The following is an 18,000-nucleotide window of genomic DNA, read 5'->3' as shown; positions in this document are numbered from 1 at the left end:
ATCATAATATCATATATCATATAATGTTGCATTGCATCACGTAATATATTAGTATAATATAATAAACCATTATAGTGTTATCTAATATTATTTTGTATATCAGGTTATATGACCTGTGGAAAATCTTAAGTTCTCCAGATTTAAAACCATAGACAGTGTTTTATGATGTTATATATCTACGTAAAATAAAGACCGTGCTATTTTCATTTGCACTAGAGAACTATCCTTTAAAAAAAAAAAAAAGTCTGTGTTTACAGGGAAATCTACTAGATTACAAAAATGTGGACACACGCACATTGATGCTTGTCTTTGCTTTTCCTCCATAACTTCTCTCCTTTGATTTGAGTCAAAGATAAGAATAACACTGCTTTTGCCACAAGGTTTTTGCAAGGAGAGAATGACACCTTAAGTACATAAAGAAAACCAGTGTACGCAAGGAGAATGGAAAGTTACTGACTTGTTAGAACAAAGCAGTGACAGCTGCTGGCTCTAAAATTAGAGACTGAGACAAGAAATATTAGACATTTTTGTGAGTATTACCAACTAAATCCCCAAAGGTTTAATCCCCTCAGTTCCTTTCGAATGGTTTCACAGATGAAAATAATTCACATCAAAGGCACACTGCCATATTGGTTATTTGGTAACTTTTTACAGACCCATTCAAAAGGAGAAGATAATTGTTGGTTCCTGGACTATAAAGGAAGGAATTGTTAAATGAATATTACCTAAACAGATCAAACCCAGAGGAATCAGTACCCTTTGGAAAACTTTGTTTTGGGAGATTAATTGAAAAATATAATTTCATAGCAGTTCCAAGGGTGATATTCTCAAACTGACTTTTCTTCCTTATCACTCTCTTGGAATTCTTCTAAAATAATTAGATCAAACTGTGGCAGTAAATAATACCTCAAAAAATTTAATCACTTTAGTAATTGCTGCAATTCTTTTAGCTGCTGGAGTACCACGGTTTACTTGAAGAAATTGAAGAAGAAATTAAGTGGTGTTGGTGGAGCACCTGGTGGGTACCTCCCACCTCCTCCAACTTGCCAGTCAGGGTCACTAGTGGACAGCTATGTTAAGTTCAAGGGATTCTCTGGATCTGCACCCAAAAAACTGTAGTTCATATGACCCCAACTGATGGGTTTGCTTTTAATAATCATCCAAAGAACACATTTAGTTCCAAGCAAAGGCACTTGAAAAATGGAATAATAAGGAAAGTAGCAGTAAGACATTTTTCTCCATAAAACTGGGAAGATTTGACAAACATGGAGCATAAAATTGGTCAATAAGCATATATTAAGTGCCTAACATTTGCCAGGCAGTGCTAAATACAAGGAACACACACAGAGAGTGGTGCACATAGGAAATGTAGAGAGGAACATTGGTAGCCAAGGCCCTTGGGTGGAGGTACACCTCATGTCACCAATGTCACAGAGGTTTTCCAGTGACACCATTTTCAATGACTGCTTCTCACTGGTACTACTCATAATCTTCTATGATCCTTTTCCATAAGATTTTATAGATGAATTTATGTTCTAAATTAGGATTGCCCTTAACAGCCACAGCTTTCTACTTGGCAGGTAAACTAAATGTTTCCTGACTAAGGTGCTTTTTAGACTTTTTTGGGTTCCTTGTTATGGCAATTAATTTTCACAGATTACAGTTCTGCCTGAAATTATTGTCATCTGTAACTTCTTCCATCCATCCATATTCCATTGTCAGCAAGAATAACATTTAAATAGGTCAGAACTTTTTTTTAAATAGTACACCGTATCTTTTTCTTATTTGTATTCTTCTAACTTTATACTAATTTTGACCTTTTTGGTTCTAATACATTAGTAATATAATTGGGCTTTTTAAAGTTTTTATTTAATATTTTATTTTTTCCCTATTAACATGTAAAAATAATTTTTGACATTCATTTTTAAAACCTTGAGTTACAAATTCTCTCCTCCCTCTCCACCATCCCATGGAGAAGATAAGCAATGCAATATAGGTTATGCATGTGTAGTCATGCAAAACACGTCCATAATAGTTATGTTGTGAGAGAAAACATAGGCAAAAAAACTCAAGAGAAATAAAGAAAGTAAAAAAAATTATCCTTCAATCTCTTTTCAGACACTAGTTCTTTCTCTGGGAATGGATAACCTTTTATCCTCAGTCCTTCAGACTTGTCTTGGATTATTGCATTGCAAGAATAGCTAAGTCATCACAGCTGATCATTGCACAATATTGCTGCTACTTTGTACACAGATCTCCAGTCATCCTGATGAATATCTGGTCACTAGACCTAGATGGCTCAGGAGGAGAAAGTGAGGCTGGTGACCTGCAAAGTCCTCCCTCACTCAAAACAAAGTCAAGTGCAAGTCATGTCATTATCTCTCTGATGGCATAGTCTTCTTCTGCAATGAAGGACAAACACAAACAGAAACTTTGTACACAGTACATTTCCCTTTGCATCAGCCCATGTAAGTCTTTTCAGGTTTTTCTGGAACTTTCCTGATCATCATTTCTTATAGAATAATCATCATAATCATATACCACAATTTGTTTAACCATTCCCCAATTGAAGGGCATACCCTCCATTTCTAATGCTGTGCCCCCAGAAAAGAGCTGCTATAAGTACTTTTGTACATAGAGATACTTTTCCTTTTTTGTTTTTTAACTCTTTTGGGATATAGACCTAGTAGTGGTATTGCTAGGTCAAATATGTATAGTTTTATAGCCCTTTGGGAATAGTTCCAAATTGGTCAACAGAATGGCTGAATCAGTTCACAGCTCCACCAACAGTGCAATAATGCCTCATTTTTCCCACATCCCCTCTAACATTTGTCATTTACCTTTTCTGTCCTCTTAGCTAATCCAATAGGTATGAGGTGGTGCCTCAGAATTGTTTTAATTTGCATTTCTTCAATCAGTGATGAGTTAGAATATTTTTATGTGACTATAGATAGATTTCATTACTTTAACTAAAAATTGATCATATCTTTTGACATTTATCAAATAGGAAATGGCTCTTATTTTTATAAATTTGACTCAGTTCTCTAAATGTTTGAGAAATGAGGCTTTTATCAGAGAAACTTGCTTCAAAATTTTTTCAAAATTACTATTGTTAACTGTATCTTCCTCTATCCTATCCCCCTTCCCCATTTATTCTATTCTCTCTCTCCTTTCACCCTGCCCCTTCTCAAAAGTGTCTTCCTTCTGACTGTCCCCTCCCCCAACTTACCTTCCCTTCTATCAACCCCTCCCCCCACTCTTCTCTTATTCCCTTCCCTTTCTATTTTCCTGTAGGGTAAGATAGATTTCCATATCCAATAGAGAGAGAGAGAGAGAGAGAGAGAGAGAGAGAGAGAGAGAGAGAGAGAGAGAGAGAGAGAGAGAGAGAAGAGAGAGAGAGAGAGAGAGAGAGAGAGAGAGAGAAAGAGAGAGAGAGAGAGAGAGAGAGAGAAAGAGAGGCAGCTTTTTCTTGCCTCTTTTACGTGAGATAATTTACTCTGTCCTACCTCTAGCTAGTAACAATTACATATTATACATACATATATATAATATATATAATTGTACACAGCTGATTCAGACATGATTTTCACATCCCACAGTTTCCTATTTATTCCATGTTATCGATTTCCTTTTTGGGAGGGGCAGTGTTATTCAGTACTTGCCTGCCATGTCCAGCTCCTTCCAATTCTTTCTTTTTAGAAAATGCTCCTGTTTAGGACATTATTATTCTATAAGTTTTTGGTCTAAACTATTCCTTATTTCTGTTCCATGTTTTCCAAAATATTTGTTGCCAGGTCCTGGAAGCCACTAAGGATCAAAGCAAATGTTGATTAAATTTGAAGTTTTTTTTCCTATCGATTTCTTTATGGAATTGTTTGACCACTTCCATTTCTCTAGCCAGTGTAGGCATGTAAACTGCCAGTGGATTCATGGTGACCTTTTGGCAAATACTGGTGAAAAGCACGGCAATGTCAAATGGCTAAGTAGTCCATGAAATGAGGCTTCCAGTTTCCATGGGATACGCAATAAAATCACCTCCACCAACTCCCATGTTTGACCATTCAAGGAGAATCTATGATCATCCTTCCATTTACCTGCAGCTTTTTTTCTTTCTTCCTTTTCAAGGAGACTGTCAAGATTTATATTGTTCAGTTCCTCTGATGCTGTGTCTATTCAATGGTCATTGGACAAGAATATCCCACTGAAAGTATAAATGACTAAGTAAAAATTCATGGATGATCAAATTCTGTGTCATTCTTAGTCTCCTCTTCTAGCACTCTGAAATCATCAGTGCAGAAGTGGAAGTGGGATGCTTAGGACTGTGAGCATTTTATAATTTTCTTTGTTTTGTGGGTTGGTATGGTCAAAGAATGTTCACCAGGTGACTAGTCTCCTGGTAATGAACCTCATTGTGTGGAACTAGGCTGGTCCTCAGAACACAGGCTGCCAGGATGATACCAGAAGCCTTTCCAACATGGTAGGGCACCTGCATGTCATGGTGAGCTATCAAAGCAGAACTTTAGGAGAGGAAAATTTTCTGATTAAATATTTAACTTGAAAATAAAGTCAAGGAAAATGTACTTTAACAGAGAAAGTCAAAGATTCTCATGACATGAAGGGCCCAGGTACATTCTCAGTGATTTTCTCATTTCTTTTAGCCCATAGTCCCCACCTAGGAAATCAAGGAAAATGGCAGTGTGCTGCCCCTCATTGTGGTGAGACCATTTTCCTACTTGTAAGCATGTAGTACACAACATTACAGAAGGTTTAACTCACAGAAGTAGGAACTCAAGATAGATATCCTAAATAAACCACCATTATATGTTAATAGATGTAGAGTTGGAAGGATCATAGATTTAGAAGTGGAAATAACCTCAGAGGCCATTAGTCCAACCCCTTATTTTATGGATGAGGAAATTGACACCTGAGAGAATTTAAATGACTTGCCCAGGGTTACACAGGTATTAAGCAGCGCATCTGGAACTCAGATTCTCTGACTCCAAATCCAAGGCTCTTCTTTGTAATAGGGGGAGGAAAATGCCACGAAAGTCTGAGAATTCCTCCCAAAAGATAAAAATAGAATACTGTGCAGAAATTTCCCCGACTACCTCACTGGATTGTCGTGGGAAAAGCATCTTCGGCTATACAGTTAATATCTATTATTTGTCAAGCATGATATGGTCACATTGTTTAAAAAACATGGACATTTCTTCTCTTAACATTTCTTATTAGCATTCTTTCTGCTATGTCATACTGTATCTCAAAATGTATTGCATACTTCCCCTCTCCTTTTTTATCTTTTGAATCAAGGTTAAGCGACCTGTCCAGGATCACATAGCTAATAAATGTCTGAGGCCAGACTTGAACCCAGGTCCTCCTGAGTTTAGCGTCAGTGCTCTATCTACTGTACTACTAGCTACCCTACTTCCCTTTGTCTTAAACAAAGTATAATGAATAAAATTTAATGGTGCCTTATGACTCCAAGATACTGTAGACCTTATGCTTTACTCGTATACCTAATAATGTATATAATAGAATTTTAGAAGTACCTTTTAAAGTCATTGTTTGAGCCTGTTGATGGTGTAGTGAAAAGAACATGCTCTTTAGAAAGAGACAGTATTGTGCTGTAAATTATTGCATGTGGATTATGCTTCTGTATTGCAGACTTAAAACAGTAGTGGTCATTCATTCTTTCCCAATAGAGTATAGTATATACTGTATGTGGATTTTTTTTTGACGTCAGAGGAAGTTATCCTCAGATGAGGTAAGGACATACGGAGGTAAGCTTGTGGGTTAGGAAGTCATCTATACCAGGCAATGCTAGGTGCCAAGAGCAGTACCAAAAGATCCTTCTGTTCACAGGCTTGTTTCCCTATTAACTCTCACTCTAGATTCAAAGACAGTTTAGGGTATGCTCTTTAATGTACTAAAAATTATCAAAATTGCAGAAATCCTCTTTCTTGTTAGCTCATTGTCCTGCCCAGACTAGGTCCAAAGAAAAATCTTCTCATATGGGTTGGCTTTCTCATCTCAAATTACATGCTCATAGGCTTAGACAAAATAGTTGCCAATGGCCGTATAATCTATTATCAGTCTTAAATAGTACAGAAAACAAATCAGTATTCAAATAAGATATACAAGACTGGAAGAAGACCAGCAGCTAGCATCATTTCCTTGTTCCCCCACCTCCTCCCAGTTGGTTTGAGGAGATGAAGGACTTGCTATTTAAATCTTGGCTGGTATTTTCCCAGTACTGTTTTAATAGAAGGTAAAAAGAAAAAAAGAGCCATGAAAAAAGAATATGACAAATAGTGGAGAGGTCATAGGTAAATGGGAACATTAATATGCTATTGGGGGAACTATGAATCGGTCCAACCATTCTGGAGGCAATTTGGAATTACACAAAAGAAATCACTCAACGGGGCATGATTTTTGACCTAACTATATACCAATTTTGCTAGACTGCTACACAAAGAGATGCAAAGGTCTTGTATATGCAAAAATAGTAGCTCTTTTATGGTGGTAAAAACCAAACAAAACTAGAACTGGACTTTATTTTCATCAACTATCATAGCTACTAATTTAGTCCAATCTGCTCTCTGCTCCTCTGACTGGTGCCAGTCTGTCCACAAGCCTATCCTTTTGGTTCTTTCTCTGAGATGTTCAGATTTTCTTTTGCTCTTGCTCTAACCTCTATCGTTTCCTGCTTACAATCCCAAGGTGGGCAATGTCTGCCCACCATTATTTTGCTCTGACTTGTACGTCTCAGTGAACAAGGAGCCCAGGTCAGCATAGAGTAAGTCATGCACACATTTTGGTCCTCCAAAATCTCTTTGGTTCTGAGTACCTGGCTTACCTTTATAGAATAACATTAGAATTTCTACTAGCCTAACTTCTCCAAAAGAGAACTCTGCAGGTAAGAAGAGTAATATAATATTTTCTTACAGTAAAAATCTGTTAGCAGATTCAGGTGTTTGCCATTGGGTTCACAGGGTGAAAAAACAAAGTTGTATAATAGGTTAAGAAATTACAAGGAACTTCACATATGTCACTGGAGTTTACAACCTTTACAATTTACAGTTTAAAGTTTACAGTTTACAGTGATCCAAAGTAGACTTCCATATTGGTGTCCCCTCCCAGAAACTCTATTAATTGGACACCAACTCCCCCAATCTGGTCTTTCTACCAGGCAGTTGAAGCAACACTTCTGTTCATGCAGGAAGAGTGCGTCTATGGCAGCTAGGACAGGGGAAGATCCAGGCAAGAGGGAACTTCATCAGAAGAAAGAGCAGAGCCCCAGTTAACAAGAAATGTTCATAGAAGAATGCTCACCGAGTTGGGATGCTGTAGCACAATTCCATGATGCCATTACTCTTTTAAATATCCAAAGGAGCTATAATTTCCATGGAGGTAAAGGTCTTGTATATGCAAAAATAGCAGCTGACAATTGAATTGAATATGGAGTTGAATTGAATATGAAAATTGAATATAAAAAAATTTAATTTTTAAAAATATAATAAATTATTTATGCATAAACATATATAACATTATATGTAACACATATGTTTACAGTTAGAAGAAATCTCTGTGTTATATACATGTGTATGTATATGTATACACACACACACACACATAAAAAACACCTGTAAAACTAATGTGACCCTACCAGTTTTTTAGACAAAGCCAATACTACTATGTCACTTTTACCTTTCTATCTGCTGATGAATGGAAAATGAACACACAACCAAATGTGTAAAGAGGCAAACGCTGGCTTCACATAAGTCAAAACCTCCTCACAAAGCAGTGGTCCCCAATTGGGAGGGGCTATTTCAGGAGCTGGAGGTTTACACCTCATTGGAGATACATCTTCAAGCAGAAACTGAACCATCACTTGTCGATGTCCATACTATTTATGTCACAGTGGGAATTCTTTCCATTAGGTGTGGCCAGATGAGATAACCTCCAAGGTCTCATCAGCTCAAATTGTGTGATTCTGGAATGGCAGGCTAGAATCATAAATGTGCCCACAATTTGCTTCCTTTTGTAGTAAATATTTTTCTTCCTCTAATTTAAACTCCCATTGTATATTGGGGGAAGAACCCCCAACAATTTTATTTGCCACAAAGACAAACTTCTTAGTGTTGACTAGTGAGTGGTAGCCATAGAGCAAGAGGCAAAAGTAGAAAGGTGAAGCTCTCTCTGAGCTTGATTAGGAACCCATGTTCCATCCCTTGGTCATCCCTCGCTGCCCAGGAGGATCTCCCTGCCTGAACTCAGTGCTACATTTGCTCAATCACTTCATTTTGTAACTGCTTCTGGCTTCTAAAGCTTAGTCCCCTGCATTTTTCAAAAGTTCTCCTTTCCAAGGATTTTTTTGTCCCTTTTGTAACATAATTATTCCCACCCTTGGATATTTAGGCCCTCTAGAAACAGCCTTATGTTTCTTCTCTCTTATCTGTTATTGACACTGAGTTGAAACAAGACTTTAGGTTCTAGTTAGTTACAAACATGATAGAATGAATAGAGAGTTCAACCCATAACTCATACTTACTCAAGGACAAAAACACAATATTTAAAATCTTTTTGTATGAGAGTATCACACAGACAAACCATCCCAGGGGGATGCTGGAACCCAGAAACACAAACATAACCACGTTCATTGTGCATATTTCAAAACTTTAATTAGTACTTTGCCAGGAGGCAAAGTCCTGACTTCAAATCCAGCTATGTGATCCTGGGGCAAGGAACTCGATCTTTCCTGACTTCAGTTTTCTCATCTGTAAAATAGGGATAATAACAGCACCTTCCTCGTAAGACTCTTGTGAAGATAGAATGAGATAATAATTGTAAAATATTTTGCAAACCTTAAACACTACATAAATGCAAGCTATTATTATGATATAAATAAATATATTAAATTAAAATAAATAAAATGTAGCAATAATTAAGATATTTATAAGTGATATAATGTATTAGATTAGATATGATACATAAGTATATAAATGTAAATCTATGAACGCTAGCTATATTATTATAATTGTTACTTCCGTGGATCTGTGACCCCATTGAGGTGGGAACCGTCTTGAGTGATACAGATTTTAACCCATTCATACCTGCTCATCTTTGCATGTCTTGCCCATTTCCTTCCATGAATCCACTAGGGGCCCAACCCAATGTACCAAGGACCTTACTCTAAATGTCTTAATCTTAAGCTAACAATATAGCATGCTGGATGCCCATCTGTTATAATGGTAACTGTAAAACTGGCCTAAATCCTGTTCTGGCCATATATCTTTCTGCTAGTATCTTTAATGCAATTAAAAATTAATTAATGCATGGGTATGCAATTCCTTGTTGGCAATACTCTGTAGTAGAATTACGTCCAACACCCATCTCTTCGTTGCCCTTTGGGCAGCCCACAATTTTGATGTCTTTGAGATAGTAATCATTCACAATTCACAGTCAGATGGTTTCCACAGAGAAATATTTCTGTTAAAAAATGGAATTTTATGTCAGGAAGAAGCTTGAAGTCATTGAGAGAAAGCTTGGAGCCATCTCCCAAATGAAATGCAGCCTGCTTTCTTCCTTCTATCCAGTTTGCACTCAGAACCATTGTCTAACTGTAGCATTTTCCCCAAAACATAGATGCCATTGGACCAGCTCTGTGGGCTTCTTCATCCAAAGGCATTGTCTGGACCATAAGCATTTTTTCATCCCCTTGATTTGTCCTAGGGTGACAGGCCGAATTATTTTCAATTCTGTTCAGCACACATCTATTATGTACCTACTATATGCAAGGCACTGTGCTAGTTTAACTTCAAGGAACAGCCAGGAGACCATTTCACCTGGAACATAGGATGTGGTTGTTGGTGGTCCTTTATTTTCAAAGAGGACGTTGTGGGGTATGAGGATATCCTGGTTTGTGCATGAATTGGACTTAAGTGAGGCAGTTACACAAAGTTGTCAGCTTCACATATACACAAAGAGGAGAAATATGAAATAATTTTGGAAAGTAGGTGGGAGAAAATCTGTAGAGGGCTTTAAATGTCAGACTGAAAAGTTTGTATTTTATCCTGAGGCAATAGAGATCCAATGAAAGCTTTTTTCTTTTTTGAAGACATTGTCATACCTATATTTTGGGAATGTTAATTTGGCAGCTATGCGGAGGATGGATGATGGAGGGGAAAGACTAGAATCAGAGAGACCTTTCAGACAGCTGTTTCAATGGTCCTGGTAAGAGGTGATGGGGGGGGGGGGGGTTGAGAAATGATTGGGAAATAGAGCTATGAGAAAAGTTTTGATTTTTTTTCCCCTGAAGTTAGGCATGAAAGGGAAAGGAGATTCAGGACGATAGCCTGAATGAGTCAAGTGGAGCAAAGTGTATTTATATGGAGTAACAAGGAGCTGGTGGATAAGGGGAAAAAATGAAAATGAGACAAAGGGCCTGGTTGAAGGGACAAGCTTCCAGAGAAGATGGGAGGGCATAGGATGAAATGGAGGCAAGGTCCTGGGTAAGGAGATGGGGTTGCTGCCTATTCAGAGACTGAACAGAGGATGAGAAAAGAAGTGAGCAAGTAGAAAGGTTTTGAGGTGGGGCTTAGGAGGGAAGAGGAAACAGGCTTGAAACATCCTTTATTTTCTCAGGGGAAAATTATTTTCTCTGCTGAAAGAGAAGGGGGAAAGCAGTACAAAGAGATCAAAGAGAAGACAAAGTTTGAAATCCCCCTGGCGAGGAGTGTGATGGTTATGGGCTGTATTTAGGAGTCTCTGAGACATTCCAGGACTTGGTTCAGTCAGCATGTGATCACTTACAAACAGAGCCATCTGGTGGGTCTCTCCATACATAGGGAATTTCTTTTCTATTTGGAAACTGTACTGAAACTAGGTGAAGATGTCTTCCATAGAGAGGTAGTGTGGCTTTGTGGTTAGAGACCTGCCCTCAGGTCAGAAACCTTATAACAATCTGACCCCAGCAGAGTGGAGACCACTTACAGCTGAATGACTTCTCTGGAGGGCAGTTTGGTTTTACTGGGAACAAGGAGAGGTTTTGGAGTCAGAGAAGAGTGGGAGGAAAGCACCTTAAAGGTTTAGGTGACCTGCCTCCACATATTACCCAGTCATATAGATCTCCTATATCTATGTCCATTGCTTAGAATAGTGCTTAAAACATAGCAGGCACCTAATGAATGTTTATTGATTAATTTGTTGATGCGCTTCCATAAATGTCACTTAATCAATTAACAACCAAGGAAGACCTGGATTCAAGTCCTGATTCTGACATGATAGCTGTGTGATGCTGGGTCAATCACATAACCTCTCAAGGTGCTAGGCAACTAAGATGTTAAGTTGTAGAGTAAGCACCTAGCTGCATTTGTAAAGGGAATTTCATTTTGACATGTTATAAAACACGAGTAGAATTATAGGCATAGACGAAAAAAATCTTCCATGACACTGGAGATAATTTTGACAAGCATACACAGCTCCATTTTATATAGTTATTTGTATTTTTCATATAATTTATATAATATATACTATGTATAGTATATGATATATAAACAATGCATAATATATAATTTCTATATTATATATAATTATATATTTATTTATATATTTATATTAAAAATCAAAGTATTACCCAACAAGGTTATTTCTCCTATGTCTATCAAAGAATCTTCTATGACACTTGTGTAGGGGATGCAGGGATTTGGTTGCTAGTGTCAAGGGGTTTAGGAAGCCAGAGCCCCTAGAAGACCATCAGCTCTCCTCTGCCTGTTTCAGCCTTCCTCCTGAGGTGATGTGCAAAGGCAGAGGTGAGCCACTCAGAGGTATGAAGATGGTTGGAAAGGATATTATCAGAACACCTCCACTGATTTTATATGTATAATGGGTACCATACTGCTTATCTTCTCAATGGATGGGGAAGGGACTAGAGGGAGAGAATATTTAGAAGAAGAAAAGGGAGAAGGAAAAGGAAGAGAAGGAGGAAGGGAAGGAGAAGAAGAAGGAGAAGGAGAAGAAGAAAGAGGAGGAGGAGGAGGAGGAGAGAAAGAAGAGGAAGAAGAAGGAGAAGGAGAAAAGGAAGAAGAGGAAGAAGGAGAATAGGAGGAACTCCATTTAGCTCATTTATAGTTTGGTGAGGTAGAGCTCCCAGGATTATTTTTCATGGACCCACTAGTAACCAAAGGGCATTACAAAGATAAAAATGAATTATTTGACTATAACTCAAATAAAACTTTACTGAGAGAACCTAAGCAGCATGAGAGAAATTCAGGTCAAAAGAAAGACTTACAGATCTAAGGGTTTCTCCAGCTAGCTGGCTACTCATGGCTGGCTGGGGTCTGGAATCACAAAACTGCTGGAAAAAGCTATGTGGCTATAAAATAAAAGATGTGAGGTTCCAGCAGCTGAAATTCAGCGGAGATGCCAGTAGATGACAGCAGAGATTAGCATAGCAGGGAGAACAAAGCAGCAGAAGACTTCAGCTAAGGAGACACACCAGCTCGTACATAACCTGATGACATGCCTAAAGGACAGCTTGGCTTTACCAGGGAACAAGCATGAATGTTGTAGGCAGAGAAGAGTCTAACCAAGAAAGCCAACTTACAGAGGTGACAGTGGTGGCTTCCAGAGTTCTCAGTCCACAGACAGGAAGGAGGTTGGACAACTGGTCAGAAGAAGATTACTGAGGATGCTGAGGTCAGAATTCTGTTACATTAGCCATAAGTGGATTTGGGTTCTGGTCCTGGGTTGTAGTCCCAGGGCTAGGAGGAGCACTAGCACACCAGAACTTGAAGCCACCCTGGAGCAGGGACCCTTATCACAGTTCCAAGGCAGAAAAGAGTATTTGTGGTCCCTCATAGAAGAGAGCACAGAGCAGGAAAACACACACCTCTCCTTGGATCATATCATCTTGGAAGAACCGAAAACTTGCAGATCCTCAGGATTAACTTTGAAAAAAGCTCCACAAAATACCTGAAGCTTGGATGTCCTTCCTCCCCAGGAGCAGAGTCCAACTTTAATAAAGAGATAAAAGTCAAGAAGTAGGCTGGGAAAATGAGCAACCAATAAAAAAAGGTCCTGACTATAGAAAGTTACTATGGTGACAAGGAAATTCAAAGAAAGACACCTTGGAGGAATGAGTTGACCAGGCTACACATCCCACACCCACACCTGTCCCTAGCCATATGTTCACTACTTGCATTCCTCTCTGATTCAATAAATTGAGAACATTTATTTAGTACCTCCTATGTTCCAGGAACTATGAAATACAAAGGCAGAATGAAACAATCCCTGGCCTCAAGTAGAAGAACATGGCATGCATGCATAAAAATACAAAGCAATTTTTTTTTTGACAGGAGACACTAGCATTCATGGGATCAGGAACAATTTCATGTGCAAGGTGGGTTCAGTATTAAACTGGGAAAGAAATCAGGTATTAGAAGAGGTAGCAGTTAGGAGGTAGTACATTCCAGGTGTGGGGGTGGCCTTTGCAAAGACAGAGATGGGAGATGGATTGTAATGTGTAAGGAAGCAAGACTTCCAGTTTGCCTGGAGTGAAGAGGGAATGAAAGGGATGAATGCATAATGAAGTTGCAAAGGGCCTTAAATGCCAAACAGAGGAGCTAATGTTTGGTCCTTGAGATATTAGGGATTTGCTAAAGTTCACTGAGTAGAGAGGTGACATTTTCAGACCTGTGCTTTAGAGATATCACTTTGGTAGCTATGAGGAGAGAGTGACTTGAGGCAGGAAGGCTATTATAATATAGTTATCCCTTCTACGTTGCAACTTTCCCCATCATGGTTTTGATATATTACAGGTCAGCAAAAGAAGTTAAATGGAAATTTGGGGGGAGTTTTGTAGAAGCCATAGACAACACACAAAGGCTGGCAGATGATACATAAAATGTTTAGAAACTCAGAAATGTATAAAATATATGTATAGTACCATATAATATCAATCCAAATTTTATAATAGGCTACTGCAAACATCCTGTAAAAGAAAAAGAAAAAAAATTCAGACTTCTCTGGTACAAAGGGAAGGCTAAAAATTTTTATGCAGATTTTCTAGATCACAGGGGCATTGCACCCCTAACCTGAGGGATGTGGAAGGGATAACTGCACTCTATATGAAAGGTGGTGAGGGTCTGAATAAGGATGGGGGGTGTGAGTGGAGAGAAAGGGATGAACGTGAGAGCTGTCAGGGAGGCAGAATTGCCACTGACATTTGGCCACTGGATTTGTAGGGAGAGATGGAGTGAATAGTTAAGGATGATGTCAAAGTTGAAAATCTGGGTGAATGAAAGGATGATAATGCCCATAACAGAAATAGAGAATTTTAAGCAAGGTGAGGCTTTGAGGGGGAGGTAACGTGGTACAATGTGTAGAGTGCTAAGCCCGGAGTCAGAAAGACTCATATCCCTGAGTTCAAATATAACCTTAAACACTTACCAGTGTGTGACTTTGGACCAGTTACTTAACTCAGTTTCCTCATCTATAAAATGAGCTGGAGAAGGAAATGGCGATCTCTGCTGGTCCGTCAGTGTAACAAGGCAGTCCTTTGACCCAAACCCCACAAATGACTGAACAACAAAGAGAAGAGAAGACAATCCAGGATAGAGACTTAAGGTAGCGTGGTATGGGACAGTCAAGAAGAACTGGGTTTAAAGTCTACTTCAGACACTTAAAAGCTGTGTGAACACCCAACCTTTCCAAGTTTCAGTTTCCTCATCTGTAAAATGAGGAGATTGGACTCAATGACCTTTAATTGCCTCCTTGCCCTAAATCTATGATCCTATGGGATATGAATAGTTACCTACCCATGGAAACAAAGGAGCAGTCGGATAAATGGGAGACCCAACAGAGGACATGAAAACCCAGAGGAGAGAAGGTATTGAGGAGAAAAGGAGACTCAACAACATCAAATGCTTCAAAGTAGTCAAGGAGGATGAAGGTGAGAAAGGGACATTGAGATTTAAGATTCAGAGTTTACTGATAACTCTGGATAGAACAGCCTCATTTGAATGGTGAGGTCAGAGGCCAGATCTCTACAAACAGGTGAAAAGTGACCAGAGAGAGTAGAAGCTGCAAGTGTGGACAGCCTTTTCTAGGGGTCTGTCTGTGGAAGGATGTTTAGAGATATAAAAAACATCTTGAAAAGGCAGCAGCATCAAGCAGAGTTTTTAAAGGATGGGGATAGGTTTGGTTATGTTCATAGCCAGTCAAGAAATGATCCAGTAGGTAGGAAGAGATTAAAGACTGTGAGAGGGGGTGATGGCTGTGGGGCAATCCCAGAGTAGACAGAAGGAGAAGGGATCAAGAATTTACATAGAGGGCTTAGCCTTGGAATGAAAAAAGACCATTTCTTTATCAGTCTGGAGTAAAGAAGAGGAGAATCTAGGACTATGTCAAGGGATTTTGAGATCTATAGTATGGAAGGAGTTTTGAGTGATTGACCTATGTTGTCAATTAAGTATGAAGCATAATACTCTGCATCTAAAGGTGGTGGATGGATGATGTGAGATGCTTCAGAAGAAAAGAAAACGTTTAAAATAACTTGTGAGTAATGTGATAGAGTATCAGTTAGGGAGAATAAAAAGATTGCCTTGTTTCACCAAGGGACCAGTTGTGATTATATATCAGAACACTGAAGTGGACCAACACACTGAGTGGACCTATTCATCAGCCCATTAGGTGGATGGTAGGAGTTATCCAGGACTGGAATTTGGCAAAATATGAGCAATTATAGGACAAAGGTTTCAAGGGTAGATGATGGTATTAAACCGAAGTGATTTACTAAAAGTTAGGAAAGGAGGAAAGTGAAGCCATACAAGGGGTGATGGCCCATGAGAATACTGAGGGGAAGAGTGGGAGACTGAGAGTATTGAAGGGAGAAAGAATAGGATCCATGGTGAAGGTTAGGAAGATAGGAATGAAGGAATGATGGGAATTTATGGTCAGATAAAAGAATTTCAGACTTCTGAATCATGGAATCGGAACATTTGTGGTGATGGTGAGATTAAGGTTGTGACTATACCTGTGTGACTGAGGTGGAATAAAAGAGTAGGTCATCATAGTTGGAAAGCTTGGGAAATGGGAGGCTAAGATATTGGAGGGGTTACATGCATTTCCTGGCCAATAATTTTCTTGTAAATTTGCCCCATTGACTTTGCAGTTGGACAAACTGGGATCACATCTCAGCTCTGTATGACATTGGACAGAACATTTCATCTCTTTAGGCCTCTTCTGATATCTTGAGAATCAACTTTCCCATACCTTAGTCTCCAAAAGACCACCCCTCCATATGTACTCTAATCCCATTACTTCTCATTTTTGTTTTCTTTAGCTCTATTTCGTCATGTTCATCAGGGACTGTGACTTTATGCCCAAATGTAGTGGTCCTACTGTCATTGACAGAGAAATCCTGATAGATTTCTCCCCCTCATTTTTGAATGGTTGTTTTCCTCCTTCCTGTTTTATCATTAAATACTATTGGTATATTTTGATTTAGCTGTGTCTTCTGTCAACTTTTCTTTAACTTGGGTTTATTTCCTCTCCCTTGTTTCTTGCTATTGTATGAAGCGACACTGTTCATCTTTTTCTAACATGCTCTTCTGTACAATTTTACAAATGACTTTAAGTTCTATAACAGTGCCACCCCTGGCTGCAATATCTCTGTGCTTGGCAAGCAGATCAAATAATTCTTGGCTCAGGCTGTATCTAGACTCTTTTAGCATCCTTGTTATGTTAATTGCTTTAACATCAGCTAAATTTTTGTAGGAAATGGTGATAGTCCATGTTGAGGTCTGTTCCTTCATCTACATTCCATTTAGGTGGGCATGACTCTCTAATTTAAATAAGTTAGGCAGAAGTCATTTTGATTTTTCACTGTTATTTCTCTTTTTTACGATCTCTTCCAATTTATTGTAAATTTTGATCTTTGCTCCAACAAGTCAATTATCTAATCAAAGAGGCACCCAGTTTGGAAGGGTCTCCTAAATTGACATCCAGCCGTTTCTTGTCTGCTAACAGAATCAATTCCATTTTTTGGCCATGTTGTTCAGTGCTTAATAGACTCAAGAGTCCTGAATCTTTTTGAAGAAAGTATTCATGGTATGTGGGTGGGGAGCTTCTACATTATCTCTAAGACCCTGGCCACTTTGTTTCTCAATTATGTGCCTTATTTCCTAATGTGTTTTCCACCATTCTCCCCTGTGTTCATTGTGTCAGATTTAGGAAGTAACAAAATACATGATGATTTACGTTAAAGTGACTGAATCAGTTCTTCATCAGATTTTTCTGACTTCTCATCCTTGGTAACAGATCTTGGTGCATAAGTTGCACTTATCTTCATGATGTTCTTTTTCTTATACTCATTACAAGGACTATAACATGAGATAACCAAGCATCCTATGAAATAATGTTTATTGGGGATTTGGGGAGCATGGCAAAATCAACTTGGCCAATTCCAAGGGGAACCTGAGTCATCTTTCCTTTCCATTTGACTGCAACCTCTGATAGCTTCTAGTTTTATTTATAGTGAGAATGTCAATATTGATATATTTCAGTTCCTCCAGTAGAATACCCATTCATTGGTCACTGAACAAAGATCTCAGAGTAGCCTAAATGGGATTTTTAGCATCCTCTCCTCCCCTTTTCTATTTTTCCTCCACCATCACTGTGGGAAGGGAAGCAGGCTACTAGATGAGAAAGCTATCTCACATTTTTATGTTTTGTTGGTTGATATGGCCGAAGAACCCATTGCCCAGTAGCTAGCCTAGCTTTCCTTGGAAAATAGACAAAATCGGTTGTTGGAGCCATATTCCCCTCCTAGAATGGTAGAACTTGTGAATGCTTGCATCCTTCTGAAAACCACGATCAATTCCACACCATAATGAAACATAAGAGTGGCACTTTTGCAGGAAAAAAAAAATCAAAGTAAGGCTAGTCTTTTGGAATTTTTATGATTTCAAACTTTCTGTCACTTTAAGTAGGGCTAAGGTA

General features: G+C 38.6%; 1 long non-coding RNA gene across 2 annotated transcripts in view; it reads left to right on the top strand.

The window, feature by feature from the left end:
* The window catches only part of LOC140521534 (uncharacterized), a 98,207-nt gene that overhangs the window by 50,508 nt on the left and 29,699 nt on the right, over positions 1–18,000 (top strand). Inside the window, exon 3 of one of the 2 annotated variants that reach the window (XR_011972966.1) lies at positions 7,220–7,410. The exons of the other annotated variant lie outside the window; for it this stretch is intronic. This is a non-coding gene — a long non-coding RNA (uncharacterized lncRNA). The remainder of the gene's footprint in view (positions 1–7,219; positions 7,411–18,000) is intronic. 2 annotated transcript variants of the gene reach the window in all.

The sequence above is a fragment of the Notamacropus eugenii genome, chromosome 1 (genome assembly GCF_028372415.1).
Source record: "Notamacropus eugenii isolate mMacEug1 chromosome 1, mMacEug1.pri_v2, whole genome shotgun sequence".
Taxonomy (NCBI): domain Eukaryota; kingdom Metazoa; phylum Chordata; class Mammalia; order Diprotodontia; family Macropodidae; genus Notamacropus; species Notamacropus eugenii.
Note: the sequence above shows the minus strand (reverse complement) of the source record. Positions and strands in the feature narration are given on the sequence as shown.